The 21,953-nt window shown below is 36.8% G+C and overlaps 1 protein-coding gene and 1 long non-coding RNA gene across 5 annotated transcripts in view; one reads left to right on the forward strand and one right to left on the reverse strand.

Annotated features, from left to right (window-relative positions):
• The window catches only part of Cadm2 (cell adhesion molecule 2), a 932,542-nt gene that overhangs the window by 218,731 nt on the left and 691,858 nt on the right, over positions 1–21,953 (reverse strand). The gene's annotated exons all lie outside the window — the stretch shown is intronic.
• Positions 7,123–15,991, forward strand: LOC110311294. Its single transcript, XR_002379952.1, has 3 exons — positions 7,123–7,296; positions 8,697–8,846; positions 15,702–15,991. It is a non-coding gene; the product is annotated as an uncharacterized LOC110311294 (long non-coding RNA).

The following is a 21,953-nucleotide window of genomic DNA, read 5'->3' on the forward strand; positions in this document are numbered from 1 at the left end:
AGGGTTATCTTCATGCTAGGTTTTAATATACATCCATACACTTGCATCAAGTCCTTCAAGGGTGGGCATAAGGACTCTGTCCCTCCAACATCTCCCTCACAGTTTCTGACTTTATGGTAGTATGATTTCAGTTCTTTCTTGCAGCATAAAATTCTTGAAAATCGAATAATTTAGTTTTACAAATAGAGAGAAGACTCATGTGGTGAATCAACTAATTCTAAATACCCTTAGGATGTGTGGTTTCCAAAATCAATTTAAAAGCCTGTGTGGCAGGCAGTCAAACTTCTCAGAGGTCTGAATTGCCATTGACTTCTTCCTCTTCTTCTTTTTCTTGTTCTAACCAGGATAGAATACTGAGTCACTCACTGTGACCTTTCTCTTTTTAACCCCTCATGACTCAACTTTGCCTTTGAGTCCCAGAACATCTTCCCAAAGAAGTTTCCTCAATTGGAAAATTTAACATCAGGTGAAGTAAGCTATGTATCCTGAGTTCATTTATTTTATGCATGTCATGTAAGGCATACTACTTCCTTGTCTTTCATGCATCCACATTTGTAGAATGGTTAGAGGAAGAGAAATTTGCTAATGAAACACCAAGGTAACCTCAAACCTGAGGAAGAACTGATGTAAAGAAAGAGGAAACCTGGTTCAGTCAGCACTGATTTCAATTTACTCAACCAACTTGGAGCAAACTATTCTTCCAGGCAACTTCTGTTCATAATTTACTAACTCCTCTCTTGGTACTGAATTCATATTTTTTGTTGTATTAGTACCTATTAACTTCCTTCACTCTAAACTAATTATTAGGTAGTCATCAGCCATGGCTGACAGAAAACCAAGTAAGTTGCTCACAAACTTTCTCCTTTCTCTCTATTCCTTCAGACTCAATCCCCCCCAGTCTCATACCCAGGGCTGCAATAGAATATCAGCTATGATCTTCTGTCCACCCAGGCCACATCTACTATGAATCTCACAGAGCATCAACTTCTAACTTTCCTCCCCAAACTTTGAGGCTGTGTCCTACCCTGAAACTCCATCAGGCACCCAACAGCATTAACTCAAGGGCTGCTCCTCCCAGGGTAACCTGCAGGCTAAAACAGACTCACAGCAATCCTACTGTTCCTGAAATCCTGTCTCTCCCCACCCAACCCCCACCACCAGCGTCTCTCCCAGTCTCATCCCCAGTTCTGTAACTGGAAACCTGCTGAGGTTTCCTTCTTCTAACTCAATAAGGGATCACAAAAACCCTCTGTTCCAAACTGTCTTCCCCCAACTCATCCAAGTATCCCAGCCTAAAGTATCCTCTCCCCCAACCCCTGCCCCTTTGCAGGAATTCCAAGTGAACACACCAGTTAAGGAGGCCAGGAAAACAGGCAACATAAGACACACTCTCCAAAAATACAGAGAGGAAATAGAATCTATGAAACAAAAGACCATCACTGCATTCATGATAAACATCCTGTAGATATTAGGGATACAAGGAGCACACTTAACATAATAAAGACAGTTTCCAGCCAGCCTATAGTCAGCATCAAATTAAATGGAAATAAACTCAAAGCATTTCCAATAAATCAGGAAAAAGGGAAGGTTGTCCAATCTCTCCCTATCTATTCAATACAGTACTTGAATTCTTAACTAGAGCACTAAGACAACTGAAGAATATCAACAGGATAAAAGTTGAAATGGAACAACTCAAAGTATTGTTATTTGCAGAAGAGATGATAGTATATATATAAGTGACCCTAAATTTTCCACCAGGGAGTTCTTATAGCCTGCAATGAGGAGTCTGAGGCTGGGGGTTCCAAAACTCCTGGACAGAAAAGCCACTAGGTCATGGGGAGTTGCACACAGGCTTCGGGGGTTCTCTGGAAGTCCTGGAGGAGCTGAGTCATGGAGGAAGCCCTTGGGTTGATGATGACTTGGTTCTAAACTGTTTATTGATGGATCATCATGGAAAATGTGTGCATGCCACCTACTCAGGGTAAACCAGAGATTAAATTATTTTTTGTGGGAAGGAATGTATGGGAAGGGAAGCTTTTTGGCTAAACCCTCAGGGCCTCTAGATACCTCATTAGCATGGAGAACTCTGTTCTCATCTACATGACTATAGGTCCTGTTTCCTTTTCTTTTCTTTTCTTTTTTCTTTTCTTTTCTTTCCTTTCCTTTCCTTTCCTTTCCTTTCCTTTCCTTTCCTTTCCTTTCCTTTTCTTTTTAAAGATTTATTTATTATTATAATCTAAGTACACTGTAGCTGTCTTCAGATGCATCAGAAAAGGGTATCAAATCTTATTACAATGGTTGTGAGCCACCATGTGGTTGCTGGGATTTGAACTCAGGGCCTTAAGAAGAGCAGTCGGTGCTCTTAACCGCTGAGCCATCTCTCCAGCCCTAGATTGTATTTTCTATGTGGGAAGTGTAGTACTTGTTCCAGGCCAGGAAACTGGTATGGAGTAAGAAACGGCCTACCATCTCAGGTGGGTGCCTGGGTGCAGGGCGTCTCTGAACCTGCTCAACCTTACCAAGTTTTCTGGAATAGTCCATTGTCCTGCACTCAGATGTTTTCAAACAAACAAACAAACAAACAAGCAAACATCACATCATTACATTTGATCGCTAGTAGATGAAACTTAAAAAAAAAAAATTCTCCTGAGTGAGGTAACCCAGACCCAAAAAGATAAATATGGTAAGTATTCAGGTATAAAGGGATATTAGCCATTAAGTAAATGATAACCAAGGTATAGTCGATAGACTCAGAAAGGTTTGGTAAACAGGAAAGTTTTTGGAGGAAGGGGACTCAGGCATAGCCTTAAGAGGGGGAAATTTAATAGATTTAAAGGGCAGACTGGGGTGGATGCATATAGAGTGGCGGAACAGCCTGCAGGGTAGATGGAGTGGAAGAAGAAAGTGTGGGGAGAGAGAGGTGGACTTGGGGGAAGCATTTCTTGGGCAGTGTTGTGAAAATCTCCTCCAGTCAATGAAGGTGACACTAATGAAGACTCCAAGTAGTTGGGTGATAAAGATTTCTCAACAGTCTGTTTCTTATAGCCAAGGCAAGATTATGAATAGTGGAACCTGGTTGCAATTAACTGAGTTGTTGGTCAAGGGAGTCCCATGGAAATCCCCAAATAACCTAGTCTGTTACTCAGACAAAAGGTTCTTCTCTGAATACTTAGAGAGTGAGAGGGTATTGCTGAAGACTATACCCACATAACTCATTGAACATGGAGATGTCAAGATGGTGCCTACTTGTAGTCTTTACCCTTATGTTCTAGTCTGTTTGGTTTGAGAGGGTACTCTGTAGTCTACTGAAAGATAAACATGAACACCAACCCAGACATAAAACCTTTGACCTACAATCTCTCCTACCTGAATAATATGCTAGGGCAATGGTGGAACAGGACTTGCTGTGGGAACCAATCAATATCTCATTTGACCTAAGGCCCCCTCCATGAGAAGAAACCCACACCTGACACTGATTGGGAAACTAAGAACTAGAGACTATATAGCCTAGAGACTTAGGGTAAACCAAACACTACTGGTCTTAAAAAAAGAACCAATGGAATTATTCCTAAAGATATTCTGCTATACGAAATATATTTTCTTAGCACATTGGCTGGCATATGAAGGATAGCTGGTGAGAGGAGAGAGATCTAGATGTAATTCCGAAGTGCTAAGCTTGTTTATGGTCATATCAAGGTGGAAATGTATAGACTTCTACTTCACTAATATATATCACAAATGGCCTATTAGCAAAATACCATGAGGCATGGTTTATTTCTTTTGAAACATTATGAGGAGTATATGTAAGAAGATTGAAGGAATGACTGAGAACAGATACATCAAACACTATTACAGCTCTAAAATAGGGCAGAAAATAATAGNGAAGAAATCATACAAAATGTATATGCTAGAAAATGGGAAAAGAGTATACAACATTTCTTTTTCTTTTTTTTTTTTTTTTTTTTGAGACAGGNTTTNTNTGTATANCTCTGGCTGTCCTGGAACTCACTTTGTAGACCAGGCTGGCCTCAAACTCAGAAATCCGCCTGCCTCTGCCTCCCGAGTGCTGGGATTAAAGGCCTGCGCCACCACGCCCAGCTTAACCATTAAGTATGTGAAAGGCGTACTTCAACTTTCTTGGATGAATGGATCACTTTGATTTTGACATTCTTTCCCTTTTTCTTGTCTCACCCCTTCCCCATTTTCATTTCTTTTTTTTTTCTTTTTGTTATTTCCCATCACCTATCCAACACTGCCAATAGATATAGAAAATGCAGGAAATTTAATGGGTTATGCTCATTGTATTCATGATTTATTCTGCAGAGGTGATCTTCGAATCATCTCCACCTTGAAGATTAGGGGTCTAGAATATGGAAACCTTAAAGCATGTACCCTCTCATGCAGCCATGAAGACAGAAGCAAGATTTTCAACTTTTCTCTTGTCTTTTAAGTACTCTTTCCTTAGTTATAGACTGGTTATGAACTAAACTGACTCTAACTCTGCTTCTTTAACTATGATTTTAAAAGGGTGTAGTCTACAATCGAGCACTTTAAAGACATATGCCTTCCCTCACGCATCTTTTTAGCAAGTGAAAATGTATTTGAAATTCATTTTAAGGATCACGAGTGTGAGCTGACTCAGTGCAGCTTCTGAGGTTCCATGGGATGTAACCCTCACTACCCTGTACTCAGTGACATAAGCTGGTGGCTTGAAACTGACCACAGAGGGAATATTTTCACCATAGAAATTGGCAAACACTACAGGCTGATAATTTTCCCCACAGAGAAAGTTGTTAAATATTTACAACACACCACTGAAAGTCATCATTGATGTCTCTGGTTACAACTGTATAGCTTTTCCACTTGGATTTAGATTCCTTTCACCCATCACCACACTAATTAAAAATTTTGAAACAGGTTCCAATTGCCCCCTTCTCTTTGTCTAATGAGGTTGAAGTGCTAGATTTTCCAAGACCGTCCAGCTTATGTCAAACTACCATCTGTGGTTATAAACTTTCACTAGATTACAAAGACAATTTACCACTGCCTAGCTAAGAGAGGAATTCAAAACGAATAATTCAAATACTGAAATGTTTCATTTCCTTCATATCTTGACATAGCAGACCATAGTTTTTTTGCTGCTGTTGTTGTGTTTTTGTTGTTGTTTTCATTTCTCTAGTGTTTCCATCTGTTGTAAAGAAGCATCAAGCGAAAGGGGAAATAAACAGAACCTTCGCTCCTATTGACCTGAGTTATTTAAAAAACTGTCCCACACTCCCAGGTTTTGCCCTTTCCTTTACTATCAAACCACAAAAATAAGTAGCACATAATTACACAGGGCACAAAGTAGCTAGTTCTTAAATAATGGACACAGTAACTAGGTTATTGGGCTGTTATAGACCATGAGAACAAAGACATATGAAGAAAATACAGGAGTGGAGTGAATAGAGTAGGCAGAAAAAGAAGATGCATGCTTTAACATTCATCCCCAAACACGTCTGCACTCCCACAATCAGCACATTTCCAGCTTTGCTCTCTCTTCAATGCCCGAGTGGAAATAACGTTTTTCTCCAACTCTTCCTGAGCTAGAGATTAAGCATAGAGCACAGAAGTGCTCTGTGCATGACTGCTTCCTCTAGGAGAGCTAGAGCCACCTGAGACAGTCCTAGACAGACAGAATGAGGCTGGGCTTTGGACCCGCTGAGAGGGAATAAGTAACAGTCGGTGGTTTTTAAGGATGTAAGATCAAATTCTGGGGGCAAATTAACAAATTAACAGTAATTTAGGATTTCTCATTATATTTCTCTTCCCAAATATAAGGAAGACTTTTTGCAAGGAACGTCCAGACTTAAAAAATAATAATGGAAAACAAAAAGAAGACAACAAAATATGGGAACGTGCAGCTTTGTGTCAAAACCTCCGGTTATACAATGGCCTGTAATTTAACCCTTTCATTTGAAAGTATGGTAACACGACCCTATATCTGCGAAATTTATTTGTAAAGTTACCTGATTCCGAAAAGGTACTGCCACTGGAGTTAAATGACACAAAATAATTTTTCAGTTTGTTTAAACAATATTTTCTTTTCTCTCAGAAACGTAATTAAATGCAAAGTGCATTCCTTGTGTTGAGCTTCTTATTTATGGGTTGCAAAAAGCACAAATGCCAAGTGGATCAGTACATGTAAAATATGCTAATTGTTGTGAACTATGAAGCCAGCAAAAAACCAGAAAGGAGTAGGCTGTGCATTTTACAATGATGTGCTATGCAGATCTACTCTTGTTTGACTTTTTGCTTCATGTTTTTTCAGCTCTCCCTGTCTGCCTTCTCTCTCTTTTTCACCCTTACTTTTCCAACCTCTCTCTCTCTCTCTCTCTCTCTCTCTCTCTCTCTCTCTCTCTCTCTCTCCCTCCTTCCATCCCTCTATTACCCTCTATTGTCTCTTCTCTCAACTAGTTCAGGGTGTATTTAAATAAAGAATGTGCACCTTACAAAGTTGGAGATCATTCATGTCACCTAAATTAGAGTCTAAAAATACATCTAAGTGCACACACAGAGTGTTATTACTTCCACTAAATTACCAAAGGCATTCGAAACAAATAATCTTCTAATGTGAAAGTTGTGGCTCAGTAGTTGTGTGGACTGAAGCACATTGCATACGAAAGCCTATTAGACGGCAAAACACAAATGTCAGGAAGGCAGGTTTACAATCCCCAAGGGAACCACAGTGGATGCTCTATCATGTGAGACAGGAAATTGGAGGAAAAATTAAGACTGATAACTAAGTGCAAATTGGTTCTCCTTTTGGTGTAACCCTCTCTTCTTTCACATACTTACAGAGATTTTACTTGTCATCTTGATTTTCTCTTTTCTGTTTTGTTTTCTAGATTCTAGATTTTAGACAATTCCTAAAATCTATTGGCTGTACCAAATAATTTTATTTTTCTTTGAGTCTACTTCATTTTTTCCCTCCTGCATTCAACTTTCCATTTAGATTATAACACCTGGTCTCCACCTTCTGTGCCATCCCTCATCCCAGCCACTGTGGAGCATGGCCATCAGACCTTGCTGCCTGCCAGTTTCCATAGAGACAGGATGCACATTGGAGACCCATGTTCCATTACAACTGCCAGACCAAAGCCGGGAAGAGACAAAGCTGGCGGCCAGTGGGTCTTGCAAGGCCAGGAAAGGTTGGAGAGGCTTTCTCTTCCTCATATCGAAGCAAAACAGTGCCAAACTGGCAGCTTCAGGAGTTACAATCCTGTAGACCAGATCCTGGAGTTTACGGTGGCCATTGTGAGCATCACACTCTGATACCAATGGAGAGAGCAGAAGCTGCTGCACACCCAAAGCTTGGACCTCACCCCTTGTTGGCTCTGATCCCTGACAAAAGGCTCTTTCAGATTTACAGTGGCACCCGCAGCTCCTGAGGCACAGAATCATTACTCTCCTGTAGAAACTCCGCGTCATTCTCTTTTCCGGAATGCGGGATGAGTTTTCTAGGTCATTCATACAAGGCAGCAAGAAGGACTTAAGAAAAAAAAAAAAAAAAAAAAAAAAACACATCTCCAATGTATCCAACAATAACTCTTGACTAGGTGATCCTATAAACTATAACCTTCTTAGAGAATTCACAGAAAAGTTGTACTGTCTATATAAAATTTTTTTCTACTCTGTTTTATTATTCAATATTATCACTAAATCCTTATATTCTTAAATATAAATTTTAGGGAGTATTTATAGATCTCTAAAAAACCTATTACATAAATGTTTTCTGTTCTTATATAAAGTGTAGTTCATTAACCTATATTTTAATATCATTTGACTGTTTAAATATTTAGTATTCTTTTAATAATCATTTAAATTTGCATTTTTTGGCAGAAAACTCAATCAGATTCTAAAGGAATAGTAAGGCTGCTTACATATTTGATATGTCTAGGAAGGCTCATGTATTAAAAAAAAACCTAAATTTAATATATTTTTAAATATCAAATACAATAGAAATCTGCACTGCTAGTTATATTTTTAGAAGAGATATAAAATTTAAAGTACAGTTAAATATTAAACAAATTAAACAATTAAATATTAAAGTACTAATGTATAACGTACAACTAATATACATATACATAAAATATATCTTAGCAAAATAAGATAAAGATAATGGGGCAAATTACAAATGCAAATATACTAGGTGTTTAATCTGATGTTGTTTTTGTTTTCCTCAATTATAAATAGAAAACAAGGTTTATTAGATTTAATGAATTATAGTCTGAATTTTAAGTACTAGTTATTGATTTAATTTAGCATCTATATGCAGGAGTTATTTTTCTTTAGAATTATCACATATTTCACACATTTCTGAAAAATATGATGTAAGATTGACATTGGCTTTCTATTGATACTGTTTTTATTATTCGCTGTACTAAATATAAATAATTTCATTAAAGCAATCAATATATCTACTTATGTTTGAAGGAGCCTTTATATTTTCTTTTAAATAATATTTCTGTAAATTTTAAGTTGTGGAAAACAAAATAATAAAATGTATAAAACATATTACACATTTTAATGGATAATTTCAATTCATATTAAGCACTAAACTACAGTTATAATGCAGTGTTTTCTGAACATATATTTACTATCTGAGTGGAATTTTTCAATAAAATGTTCTTCAATTACATGAATTTATTTGTCAGATATATGCTTGATGGTGACAGTGTACCTCCCATAGACATGACTTGAATAGATCACCTAGAAATGACAGCTGTCCATTCAGAACTGGCAATGAAGAGGAAGCAGCAAAATTGAAAAGACAAATACTAAAAGAAGTATCCAGCTGAGAAACGGTAACATTTCAACTATTATCTGCTTTCAAGAAAAAGCCAACAATTTGAAAATAGCCTTAGGGCAAGGATGGTGCAGAGCCAGTACTGTTCCACCAACAGCTATAAGTAAAAATCTCTAGATCAGAGCCAAAAAAACTGCTGGCAGTTGAAGGAACTGAAAGGAAAGACATACAACAAAGGGAAACAAAACCCACTGAGATTGATGCCCAATGAGAGGCAGCTGGGGATGGTTCAAGGCGAGCATGGAAGGAGGGCCCAGCCAGACCACAGGGACCTTTTCCTGGTATAAGGATCTCACCTTTACTCACAAAGGTATGCAATAGGAAGCTAGCACGAGAAGTCATGTGACTCCCAATTCCCACTTACATTCCCAGAAAGGGTTTTTTTGTTTTGTTTTTTGTTTTGTTTGTTTTGTTTTGTTTTGTTTTGTTTGTTTGTTTGTTTCGGCTTAATATTAACTTTGTATCAAAGCACTTGATGGCACCCATGAATCATTGTGCAAATTGAACATAATGTCAAGAACTTTGTTGAATTATACAGGTTTAAAACTTATTTAAAGGTTTGTAAAGGTGACATCTTCATTTGTTTGTTGTTGTTGTTTTGATTTATATGGTTGTTAACTTTCTGGTAAGTGCTTAGATCTATTTATTGACTTGCACTTTTGCTAAAACATAGTATCTCTCATATACTCACATTCCCTCCCATTTGATAGAGAAACAAACACTCATTTCCACTCTAAATGCCATGGACACTTTAGGTTGTTGGGTTTTTTTTTTTGTTTGTTTGTTTTGTTGTTGTTACTAACAATGATGAATCTTCATTTTATTGCCCATTTTTATTTATTTGCAATACATTTTGGTGGATGTGCACGTACCACACTTAAAGTACGAAGCCCCAGTTCAACTTGGTGGAGTGAGTTCTGTTCTCCTGCCATGTGGCTTCCAGGGATTAAGTTTAACTTTCGGGGTATCAGTTATTAGGAAGAAAGAAAAATAGTTATTTTAATTTTATATTTAAAAGAGTTTTCTTTGTTCAGAATCATTCTGCTAGTGGTTAAACATAATAGCCATGCAGATGAATAATATTTTCCTAAAGATAAAAATTAGAAAATAGCAAAAAGATTTTTGATTTTTTCTCTTTATCATATAACTCTACAAATAATTCATCCTTTGAATACTATAACATATATATCTTCTAGGTATAGAATTTTAGTCCTCAAGGTAGTAACTGGCATAAATTATTGATGGAAAATTATTGATTAAGAAATTATACATATACTTTACCTCTCACTCCTTGACATGCATATAAATTTGTCTTATAAGCATGGGCACACAATTCTAAACACATAAACATTGTGTTGAGATGATATCACTTTAATTATTTAAAGTGGAGATCAATGTGCAGGAACATACGAATCAACAGAATATTCCCTGGGGAACAATCTCCCTTTTGAAAAAAATGTGTAGTAACATAGTGGCTAATGGGATGTGTTTTCTGCTGTTTGATCATTTCTGAATGCACAAAGATTTCATTAATGCTGATTTTGCCCATCTTGTCCATGTTTACACGCTTTGATGTACAAGCCCTTTGTAGTGCCATATTAGATCCAGGGGAACAGTACCCTGCTAGAGCAAGTGCAAACGGATGTGGGAAAATATTAAAGTGAAGGTTGTTAATTTGTATAGAATCGTGCAGACAAACCAGTTTCAGGAATTATACTTTATTTGATTAAAAAAAAATGCTAAGGAATACCAATGCCTGCATTCATGCTGATTATTGCATCTTTGTTTGGTTAGATAATTATAACAGAGTGAAGTGTTTATAAGTTAATTAATGAAATAGATCTTACTAAAATTTAAGATATTTGGCAACCTCCTGACTCTAATTTTAAAAGTTGAATTCTAGAGAGTAATAGTTAAATGGGAGACAAAAGGCCTGCATTTGAAGGCTGGCAAACAGTAGGAGTCGAAGGAAATCAGTCCCAGCTGATGCTGCCCCTTACCTTGCACTCAGAAATTCATAGCTCTATATCGTATCAAAGCTGACTAGAAACCAAGGTGGTTTTGAGGTATTGCATTAAGTTCCCAAATGTCATTGTGGACATCATTTATTGAAAAGTAAAGTGTCAGGACTGATTAGCAGTTGTACCAGAAAATGGATCATTAAACCAGGCTGTATGATTTAATAAGTGAAATATAAACCCTACAGGAAGTAAGAGGCTTCCCGGGGGCTGTTGATGGCTGATGTTGAATAGCTGAGGTAATCCAGCCCTATTGGGTGCCTAACCAGTCTACATTGGGGTGAGAATCAGCACAGCTCATGGCTTATTGAAATCCATGATTTATTAACACAGCCTTAAGTTTAAGGTGACCCTAGTGGTAGATAAGCTTGATGTTTTCCCTGGCCACTGCTGTAAGTATGAAGTCAAGAATTGGCCTGATGTTTATTATTAGCACAATGGACACTGAAGTTTATATCAGAAAAAGAGAGAGAGAGAAATCAAGCAACAACAACAACAACAAAAAACCTTCAACATCTGTTGGGAACAAAATAAGGGAGGCTCTGGGGAGTCCCTGGGGAAGAAGGGAAGAAAATGGGGCCAAACGTCCGGCCAGAGTTCCTGTGCTCTGAGCAGGCGGACTCAGGCAGAGCTGCCGGACACTTTTCCACTCTCCCCTGGTGAGCATGCCTGACCTACGCAGGGGGGATGGAAAAGGGGCAGCCCCAGACCGGGGACCCCGGAGCTACCGTGCTAAAGCCCCAGGGTTGTAGGAGAAAGAGAATAAGGGGAAAAAGTTCCCAACACTGACCAGAGTGCACAGCGGATCTTGATGGAGCAGAGACTCTCTATGGTTTAAGAGCTTTATTATAGAAATGCAGGGGGAAGGGGGAAAGAGAGAAGGGAGAAAGAGAGGGAGAGAGGAGAGAAGAGAGAAGAGAAGACAAAGAGAAAGGGAGGAGGAGAAAAGACAAAGAGAGGATGAGAGAAGTGAGCGGTAAAGGAACAGAGGAGTAAGAGTAAGAGAGCGAGGTGGGGGCCTAACAGCCCCTTTTATGGTCTTCACTGTTGCTAGGTAACTGGGGAGGAATTTAGCCTGAAGGTCAGAAGCTTGGGCCATTGCTTACATGACTACTGACCATGCTTCCCTTGTGGGGGCTGAGGGAGGTGGCTCCTTAGTCAGGGGCCAGAGTTCCAGGAGCATGAGGAAACGCCTACCGTGTGTGTCATGTGGGTGAATTATGACCATCAAGGTTCAGACCTCAGCTCGACTGAATACCAGCCTGCAATTCCCCACAAACGTCTCCATAGTTTACTAGCAGAAACATTGCCTCTTCTAAACTTAATAAAAAAAAAAAGTTTATTCACAAACAACATTGTTCTGATTTGTCATGGTTTTCTTCTTTGTCAGATAAGATCAAAATATGCTTGGAAAACAAATGTGAATTCCACATCTAATCTGCATAAAAACAGAGGACTTTTTAAAAAATGATATGCCTGTTTATATGTGAATATGAATATTTCTGCTAGGTTAATAAGGGGATGCATGATAGATTATTGATCCATAGATAGAAGATTTTTGTTTGTCCATATTCACTAGAGTTGCGATGGTTGGAATGAGAATGCCCCTCGTAGGCTTATCTATTAAATGCTTAGTGGCCAAGGAGTGGAGCTGTTGGGGATAATTAGTAAGTGTGGTTTTGTAGGAAGGAGTAAATGTGCTCTAGGTGGAAGTCGGTGTGGTCTTGGTGGAGTAGGCGGGGTCTTAGTGAAGGAGGTGTGGTATTAGTGGAGGAGGTGTGTTCTGAGAGTGGGCTTTTGGCTTCAAAAGTCCATGCCAGTCCAGTTTCAGTTTCTCCCTCTTCCTCTTGCTCCCCCTCTCCTTCCTGTCCCTTTCCAACCCCTGCCCCCCGCCCCCGTGTGTGTGTGTGTGTGTGTGTGTGTGTGTGTGTGTGCTTGTCTGTGTCTGTGATCTCTCTGAAGATCAGAATGTAAAGTTCTCTGGTACTGCTGCAACATCATGTCTGTCTGCTTCTCATCACAATCATGGAATAAATCTCTAAAACTCTAAGCAAGTCTCCAGTCAAACACTGACTTTTATAAGAGTTATCTTGGACATGCTGTCTCTTACCTAACACATGTTGATCAAATTAAAACATGTAGGTTTTACATGTTAATGCATTAGCAAATCTATATTACAATATTTTCAACTAAATTTCATCTATAGAAATCTTCTCTTAAGGAAATTCTACTGATGTACACAGACAGAAAAGTTCAAATGTAGTCCGACTCTAACCAGGTGATAATCTCCCTACTAGATTCCACACGGTAATAAGTAAAAATCCTGTCAGAAATTGATTACTTCCTTTAAAGGTATTTGGTATTAAAGTACCAAATCTCCAGCCCCAAACACATAGTATACTCTCCTAGCAGTGGTTAATCTTCAGGTAGAGTTGCTTATCTCTGTGAGTTCAAGGACAGTCATGACTACATGCAATTTCCAGGATAGGAAGAGATTCATAGAGAGGCCCTTCTCCAAACAAAGGAACAAACAAAACAACAAACCAGCAGACCCTGTTCCTGAAGATAGGACATACTGGACTCTAAAACACTGGAACAGCAGACTGACAGTACTTGGAAACTGCAGTCCAGAGTTGAAAAGCAATCTTCAGTCTTAACAAGTTGTAAACACTGTGATCTTACAGTGGCCTAAGAAGACAAGTCCTTTTGTACAATTAAGGTAGAAACATCATAGAAGTCATCAACTTCTTTCTGATTGGATGAAACTCATATTCAGCACCAGAACAGAAACCTATGCTTGGACACATTTTAATTCCTAGAGAAAAAACATCAGCTATTATTCTATAAAACGCACATGGTTTTAAATGAACTCCTAATGACTTGGTGTTTTATCCATACACAATACCTATCTCCACCTTAATTAGAACAGGTCTTATTTGCAACAAATGGTAAATAATACAGCTATAAATGTCCAAGGTATGGAGAATAGGAGATTGCTGAAGGATCAGCCCTAAATAGAACGTAAGTACTACATGCCCCTGAAAAGTTCAGGCATCATTGCAGAAGAGATGGCAGAAGAAGTGGAAAAGCCAGAAGTCACAGGTAACAGCAAGGAAGCAATATCTCCTTGACATAGCAGGCAATCTGCACGTAGGAAAACATAGTGCTTGAAACAGCAGGCACAAGACCTCCACTATACGAGTATAGTCCTGGTAAGTGGACCATACAAATCTAAGAACACCTGGGCAGCATCATTCAGACTTGAATTTAAAATAAATTTGCATAGTCTGGTGGATAAGGGAGAAGGAGTAGAGAGAGGAGGATTGGAATGGGTGAAAAATTATCAAAATGTACGAAATTCTCAAAGAACCAGTAAAAATACATTTTAAAGTAAAATCTAATAAAAGGCCTATTGTACTGTTTCTAATTTTCTGTTTATAACTTTCAAAAATAAACTCTATATAGTTCCCTCTTGTTTGTGACTTTTAAAAATGCACCCTGTATATTTTCAAATATCTTTTAGGTGCTTCTTAAAAATTAAGTGAAATATTGAAAAGGATGCACTTTCCAGTTGCAGTAACTAAATGGGATGCTGAGAGTGATCTGAAAGGGGCCCTAGTGTGCAGACACTGGCAGAAGCATGTTAGTCAGAAGACTCTCACAGAAAATGACCAACTCTGTGTGTTAAAAATCAATTATTGCCTGGGGAGCAGCTGCCCAGTGAGTAAAATGCTTGTCAAGTAAGTCAGAGTTCCTGAGTTCAGTTCCACAGCATGACATAAAAGATGTGTCTAGTGATGCAGCCCAGGAACACCAGGAGGGAGAAGGGCAAGGTCTCACTGGCCAGATAATCTAGATAAATAGGCAAACTCCAGGTCCAAGTGAAAGATCCTGTCTCAAAAACTAAGATGGAATATGTTAGAAGACACATTACATATACCTCTTGCCTGCACATGTACATGCAAGGGCAAGCAAATATGCACCCAAGTTCATGCCTGGGTCTCAACATACAGACAGAAATACAATAAATAAATAGATTTAAATAATTAAAGCTCAGAAATGGAAATAAATGGTGAATCTTATTTTGGTTGCTATAATATCAGATTTCACTATCGAAAACATCTGCCAGCTAATATCAAAGAAGTCTACTAAGGGTAGTAGATTTTATGAAAATATACCCTACAGTTTCATAAAATCAACAATTACAGAAAATGTGTCTGTCTTATGGATCCATAAATTTATAAATTTCGGGGTCATAGGAACACAGTCTATTTATTCCAGTTTTCACTCCCATAGCTTAGCTGTGGGTTACAGGAGATATCTTGCTGCAGGTAACACAGAATTTCCCCAAACAAAACTTGGATATAGATAAATAGCACATTTATTAATTAATGGAAAAAGTGGTACATATATTTCTGACAAAATAAACGATGGTTAACTAATGATATTTAAGAGTAAACTCCACAAGCACATTTACAAATTCACAGGATCAGCCAATAATCAGAATAATATCATTAACTAGATAATAAACTGCCATTCAGTAGAACTGGAATTTTGCTATTATTAAGCTCACGAACCATAATGTGACAGTTGTTTTAAACACATAATGCTTATTTAATGAATGAATTCTTGACATGTAATGTACAACCTTGCCTTTTTAAAATTAGATTGTATAGCCTCAGAGCACAGGAAATATTGACTCATATGGCAGCGTCAATAAGCATCAAATGTCCCTGCAGACTTGGGCTAGCAAGCTGCTTGTGAATCCAGCAGATGTTTCTACTGTCTGGGCCAATAGGAACCTTATGGACCTTTCCCCCTTCATTTTCTCCCAGGAGCAAATGCTGACACAGCAGAAATTTGGATGCATGCCAAATGAGAAACAGAAGGGTCTCTGAGAAAGCAGGGTACGCTCTTTTCCATACATAGTGGTCATCAGTGGTTTGAATTGATTATTAAGCCGTCTTTAATGTTTTATATTTGTGCCTTTGCTACTTCATTTAGCAAATTTGGATAATTTTTGTCCTTTTTTGATAGCACTTATCCAAGCTTTATAAAGCCAATCTTTGAATACAGTAGTGGTTTCAAAATATAAACAAATAAACAAAAATATTGAGTATATAAAATAAGAAAACAGTTTACTTATGGTATTTTTTTCATAAATTGAAAAAAAAAAGGTGCCTAAGCATTCATTTAGTGAATATATCAAGACTTTATGTACACTTCATTAATGTAACAGTATTAGACCCAGAATTTTGTAAATCTGGAATTTTTTTTAGAAATAAATTTAGTCATCTCCCATTACTAAGTGATATTTGCAGTCAGTTGAAATTAAACATATTTTCTAAGAAATAAATTTGACTAGTTAAATTTGGCTATTCCTCATCGCTCCTCCATTTTCTTGCTCTCAACTATACTTGTAAACAGAATGTTCAATGATTGTACAAGATTTGTGCTAATCATCTATATCCAAGTAATGTTTGTGAAAATTCTGTTTCCCACCACAAGATTTCTCCTCTGTCCCACAGTTAACTTATGGGAAAGAAAAGTATCTAGAAGAGGTGGAGTGTGTTTCTAAGACTCTGAAACTCATAATGGAACCCTTGATACGTATTCTGTCAACAAAGAACAAATAGGTGACGTAGGGAATCAAACCAACTTCAACAAATTTGTGTTTGTTAAATCTTCATTACTTCTAACACTATCTGTTACATAAACTACCATGAGACAAGCATATTTAATTCAAAAGCAAAGAAATAGCCAAAATCCCAAGCTTGCAATTGCAGTATGATCATTAGTAGAAGCTATTTTAATAAGGTTAACACAAACAGTGCTCTACAACAGCATTAACAGTGTTCAATCAATTCCAAAACTTCAGTAAGTGTCTCCTGGTCAGAAGCCTGGTTTTCATTTGTTTCCATGATTACATTGGAAAGGGCACCCGGTTTGAGCAAAGGAGCACAGCAGAAGTGGCTAAGAATTGCTGGCAGTATCTGCAACCTATTATGCGCATAACATTTGTGAAAAGTGTGGAGAAAAGATGCTCACTCGTACGATTTTTGAATGCCAAAATTCTTGTAGTTTTCCTCCCACACATTCTAATTGCCAGAAACTTAATTGTAAACTTTCAAAGACCACATGGACATCACTGGTGATTTTGAGTAGAGATAGAAATTCCTGACCAGAATGCCAGAAACCCTGGCTATGACATAGAAGCACAACACAGGTTTAATTTCCACGAGAGTATTCTTAGCAACCGTCACTCTTTGGTTAAATAAAGAATCAAGTTGATAGTATTTTGCTTTTTCCATAAAATACGTTATTCATAATTATAAAATAATGAGGAAAATCCCCTTAGAAATAAAGGATCTTTCATTATGTATGCTGTCTTTTATAAAGGAAACTATGTGAGGGACTTTCTGAATATAATGTTAGGTAATAAATAAAATACACTTATTAACAATAGAGAATAATGGCATCTCTTTATATACACCTCCCTCAACAATGCACATGAAAATGAGGGAGTGTGATAGCCATGAATTCATCTTTCAGTTTGAAATTTGCATCAGGAAGATTGGTGGTCATCTCTGATGGTTCAGAGCTGTTTCCGTTTCTGTAATAACCTGATACACTTAAGTAGCTTTTCTGTAACTTACATCTTTCAATTTGAGAGAACTTAGTGAAAATTGAGATAATGCACTTCTTCTAAAAGATATATAATGTGGGAAAACTCTTTACAAATGGAATTTGCCTGAATTCAGGCGTATTAGGAAAAATAGCAAAAAATAATAGCAGAAGATTATAGGGAAAGGTGCAAGAAATACCAACTAAACACGAGCTAAAGTGTTCAGATATATTCAGGACCAATAGATAATATTAGAGTGTCATAAGAAAAACTGTATACATAATGTTTTTATAAAACTGATAATTTTGAAATATAAAATGATACATTTTCATAAACATGACAAAAACAAATAGTGAATTTGAGATGTTTTAAAGAAAATGTGAGTAGATAATATATAACATTTTTGATACTAGAGGAAGTAAAGTCGGGAATGGATTAAATTGTGGTAAATGAAACTTTTATTTCCTCAGAAGAAGGGATGAGATGAGTGCCATAGCCAAGCTGTACAAATGCATGGATCGAGCAGAGCCCAGAGCATTTCTATCACTGTACTAACTATCCCTAGGGCTAGGCCTAGACACTCCTTGCCACCATACAATCTAATCTACTCCTACAACTTTTCAGCTGAGACTTGCTGCTGAATAAGCTCACCCTTTTTAGTTCTTTCTGACCTCTGGCTGGCTGGTTCAACTTAGCTATTCTGGCTCAAACAATTCTCCATGATGACCAATTCGTTTCAGATTCTCTCAGCTTCTGACTGAATTGCTCTGCTTGACTTCAAACTAACTCTGGAAATTTTTTCTAATTTCTGGCCTCTTCTCAGTCTCTGGACACACCCACCTCTGCTGAACTACATGAACTCATGAACAAACTCAACTTCATGGAACTGCGCTGGTACTTACTCTCAAATGAGTGACTTTCTCTGTGCATTGCTCTTAGATAGCTTCTCTTTCTTGTGCTGTTCCTATGAGAGTTTAGCATATTCTATCTCTGGCACATTCTGTCAAGTTTTTCTCTGATTCATGACTTTGTCTGCCCTTCAATTAGATATCACTTCCAAACATGGCTGCTTCTTTCTACAAACTAATTTCACCTTGAGGGTATGTATAATAGGCGTATCTGTATTCCAACAAAAGGAATTAGAGGTATGGGGCATGTTTACATTCTAGCTGGATCACAGGCACATAGGTCATTGCATGTGATGATCTCTTGCCAGAGCAGCCAGATTGCATCTTCTACAAATAGTGACTCAAAGATTATCTTCAAAATTTCATATTATTTAGTACAACTTTCTGACATGCCAAAGACCTATTCTGTGTCTCTAATCATATAAAACTAAAGTTGTACAAAAGTCAATTTTCTTTACCCTTTTGGAAACCTTTGGATATACAGTGATAATCATGTAACTGGGAAATGAAAAGAAGATTTAGAATTAAATTCGGACATCTGGCAGTTATGAGAAATCAATTATTTTATGAGAGATATGCTACCATCCTTTCAAAACACAAGAGTTCTTTAGTTCATAAATTATATTTAATAACATTGAATAGCAATAGTAACTTCTTTGTATACATTTTGTTCATCAACAACATATTTATAAGTAATAAGCTGAAATATAAACTTCTAGGGGCAGAGGAGATAGTTATATTAATCTTATTTTTTATTGAATTATTTTTCTAAAGTTCACCTTATGCTGAATGTTATTGATGACAAACTATACTACAGATAGAGAGTTCTAAAATTATATTTAAAAAGTTAATTTTATTTCAGTCATGTACTTTTCAATTATAAATAGAACCCTCCTGCCTCCCTCTGTCCCTCCTTTTCTATCTCCTGCTCTCTCTCTCCCATCTAGGCCTTTTCACATTTCCTTATGACTTGAATATCCTAATTTTTCACACTAAAGTTACATGTCTACTAAGACTCTTCTGTCATTACAAGCTAAGGATGCATTTATCAATCACTACTATTTCTCAATATACAAAGGTCAGGTTAAGCATAAGATGTGATTTATTCTCCCCATTTTCAGCTTTTTATTATGTATAATTTTATTGTACTGGATAGTTATAATGAAAAAAAGAAGTATAATTTTACCCTACAAAATGCTTGTGGATTTTCACTATACACACAAGAAGGGGATTTAGAGACTTTTTAATTGCTGAAATAGAAGCATCTGGCATGGATATTGATATGTGCATTAAAGTAATTTTCTAGATCAGTGAATTCATGTTAGAAATGGTTTCTTGTACTAAGTGTATATTTCTTCTTTGGCTCTAAAAATCTTTTAATAAAAATCATCTACTTTTTATATTACTGAATTATTTTAAAGGTAATTTAGTACCTAATAGCATGTATCCTTGGATGGATTTATCTGAATAGCAACTGTGTGTTGAAGCATAGTTTTCTCATAAAGGAGAGCATAATTCGCTTTGCATGTCAGTGAATGCGCTTATTTTATCAGATTGCATGAAACTGAAATAATAGAAGATCAATCTCTTGTGCTCTTGTAAAACACAAAGGCAATGAGTGTAGCACCAGATCTATTTGCTAGGGCTGAATTTGAAAGATACAAAGATATGCAGGTATCAACAAATATTATCAGCAAATATGAAATGCAAATTGCATGGACCTGATGGAGAATAATGAAGTCATTTTGAAGACAATACTATACTTCTTGACTATATTGCTACAACATGGAAAGCAAAACATGTTGACTGTTAATGAAAATTTCTTGACTCATATATCTTTAATATCTGAATTACAAATCTATACAATACTAATTTCTGTATTTATAAAACCAGAGAAGACAATGATAATATAAAAATACTATTCAGTGGCAAATGCTTATAAAAATAGGATAAATACAATTGCTTCAATGAAATGGAAATAGTATTAAAATTTGCAGTGATTATAAACTTTATAAAACTAGCCAATTGGATGTACTTTTGAAGAATAGGTTTGATATGACTGTTCAATGCAGATGATCAGTATGGCTGGCCAGGCTCATTAATCATTAATTTTCCTGTTTTAATTTTCATCTACATCACAAGGCATTTTTTGATATAATCTAAAAATCACAATAATGTGTTTTACTGAAGGACTGATCTGCACTTCCTGAATGAGTATGTATGCACACAAATGTTAGAATGAAACTAAGTTATCAATATTTAATCTTACACGTGGCTATGTAGTAATGTTGTGCAATTGTTTTCTCCAAGATTGAAATGTCCATCCTACAGAAAACCCCTTAACCTGGAAGGTAACCAATCCATCCTAGCTTCAACTAGTCCCTGAAACTGACCAAATTCCCTAGGACTTTCCCTGCCAGAGTAAGCAAAAAATGCTGAAAAAAAATGCTGGGGGAAAAAAAAAAAAAAAAAAACAGAAAGAAACTGAACTACAGAGAAGTGTCTCAAGGGAGAAAAGATTCAAAGACTCCCGAGATCAAAACAAGTAGACCAATTGAGACACATAGTGAGAATGTTCTTCAGTTGTTGAGTTTCATGCAGGCTGTTCACTGTGCTCCAGTTTTTCAGCTGTGGGTGCCTGTGCTGATGTAGGCATTTGTGATGCTGCTGTCTTTGAATCATTTTTAGTCATGCAAGTAACCCCTGTTACATATTCCTATAAGTAACACCAATAAAACCCATTTTCTCAGCAAACTGGAATTGGGTGTTATCCATACTTGGGTCTGTCATAGGTTCCTTACCTGGAGTGGGTAGATGTGTGTGTTTCATCTCCCCAGAGAAAGTTTTACCACACAAGTAAATGGTTTAAGAGTGAGCCTGTTAACCTTACCTTCATTCTCTTTGCTTCTGTTTGCTTCTAATAGTGTCTGAGGTACATACACTCTTTTATCAATATATTTTATACACATAACACAAAATACAATATCACACCAGCTTCCAACGTCCCAGTGCATTTACTATTTCTTTTGATAAGACAAAGAAAATCAGGTTTTGATTTGTGACATTTTTGGTTCAACATAGGAAGAAATGGGAGAAATTCTAGCAATGCTTTCTGATTTCTGAGAAAAATTTCCTAGGAAAGATAAAAATCCATTCCTTAGTTCATTGCAGAATGATCCATCTAGAAAAATGTCAAGTTATTTTTTTTGGGGGGGAGGAAGCTGGTTTCTGTGAATATGTCCCAGTAACCTATCACGTTCTCTGTCATTCCTCTACAAATACTTTATTGAAATTAAAATGTTTTCTTTGTTCAGTTTTTCTAAAGGTTATCAGCAATTTTCCAAAATATGTAGATTATGTCTATTCATTATGCAAAATGCATGCCTGAAGGTAAAGAATGAAAAATTGAGAAAAATATTAAAAATGATAACATGCATATCATATTGTGTATCTGTATTTTGATTGAACAATGTATGGCATTTCAAAAGCAAGCAAGGTTTATTGACCCCAAAAACCGAATTCAAAAACTTTTCCTGAAAACCTGCTATATATTC

Source organism: Mus caroli, chromosome 16 (genome assembly GCF_900094665.2).
Source record: "Mus caroli chromosome 16, CAROLI_EIJ_v1.1, whole genome shotgun sequence".
In the NCBI taxonomy this organism is placed as follows: Eukaryota; Metazoa; Chordata; class Mammalia; order Rodentia; family Muridae; genus Mus; species Mus caroli.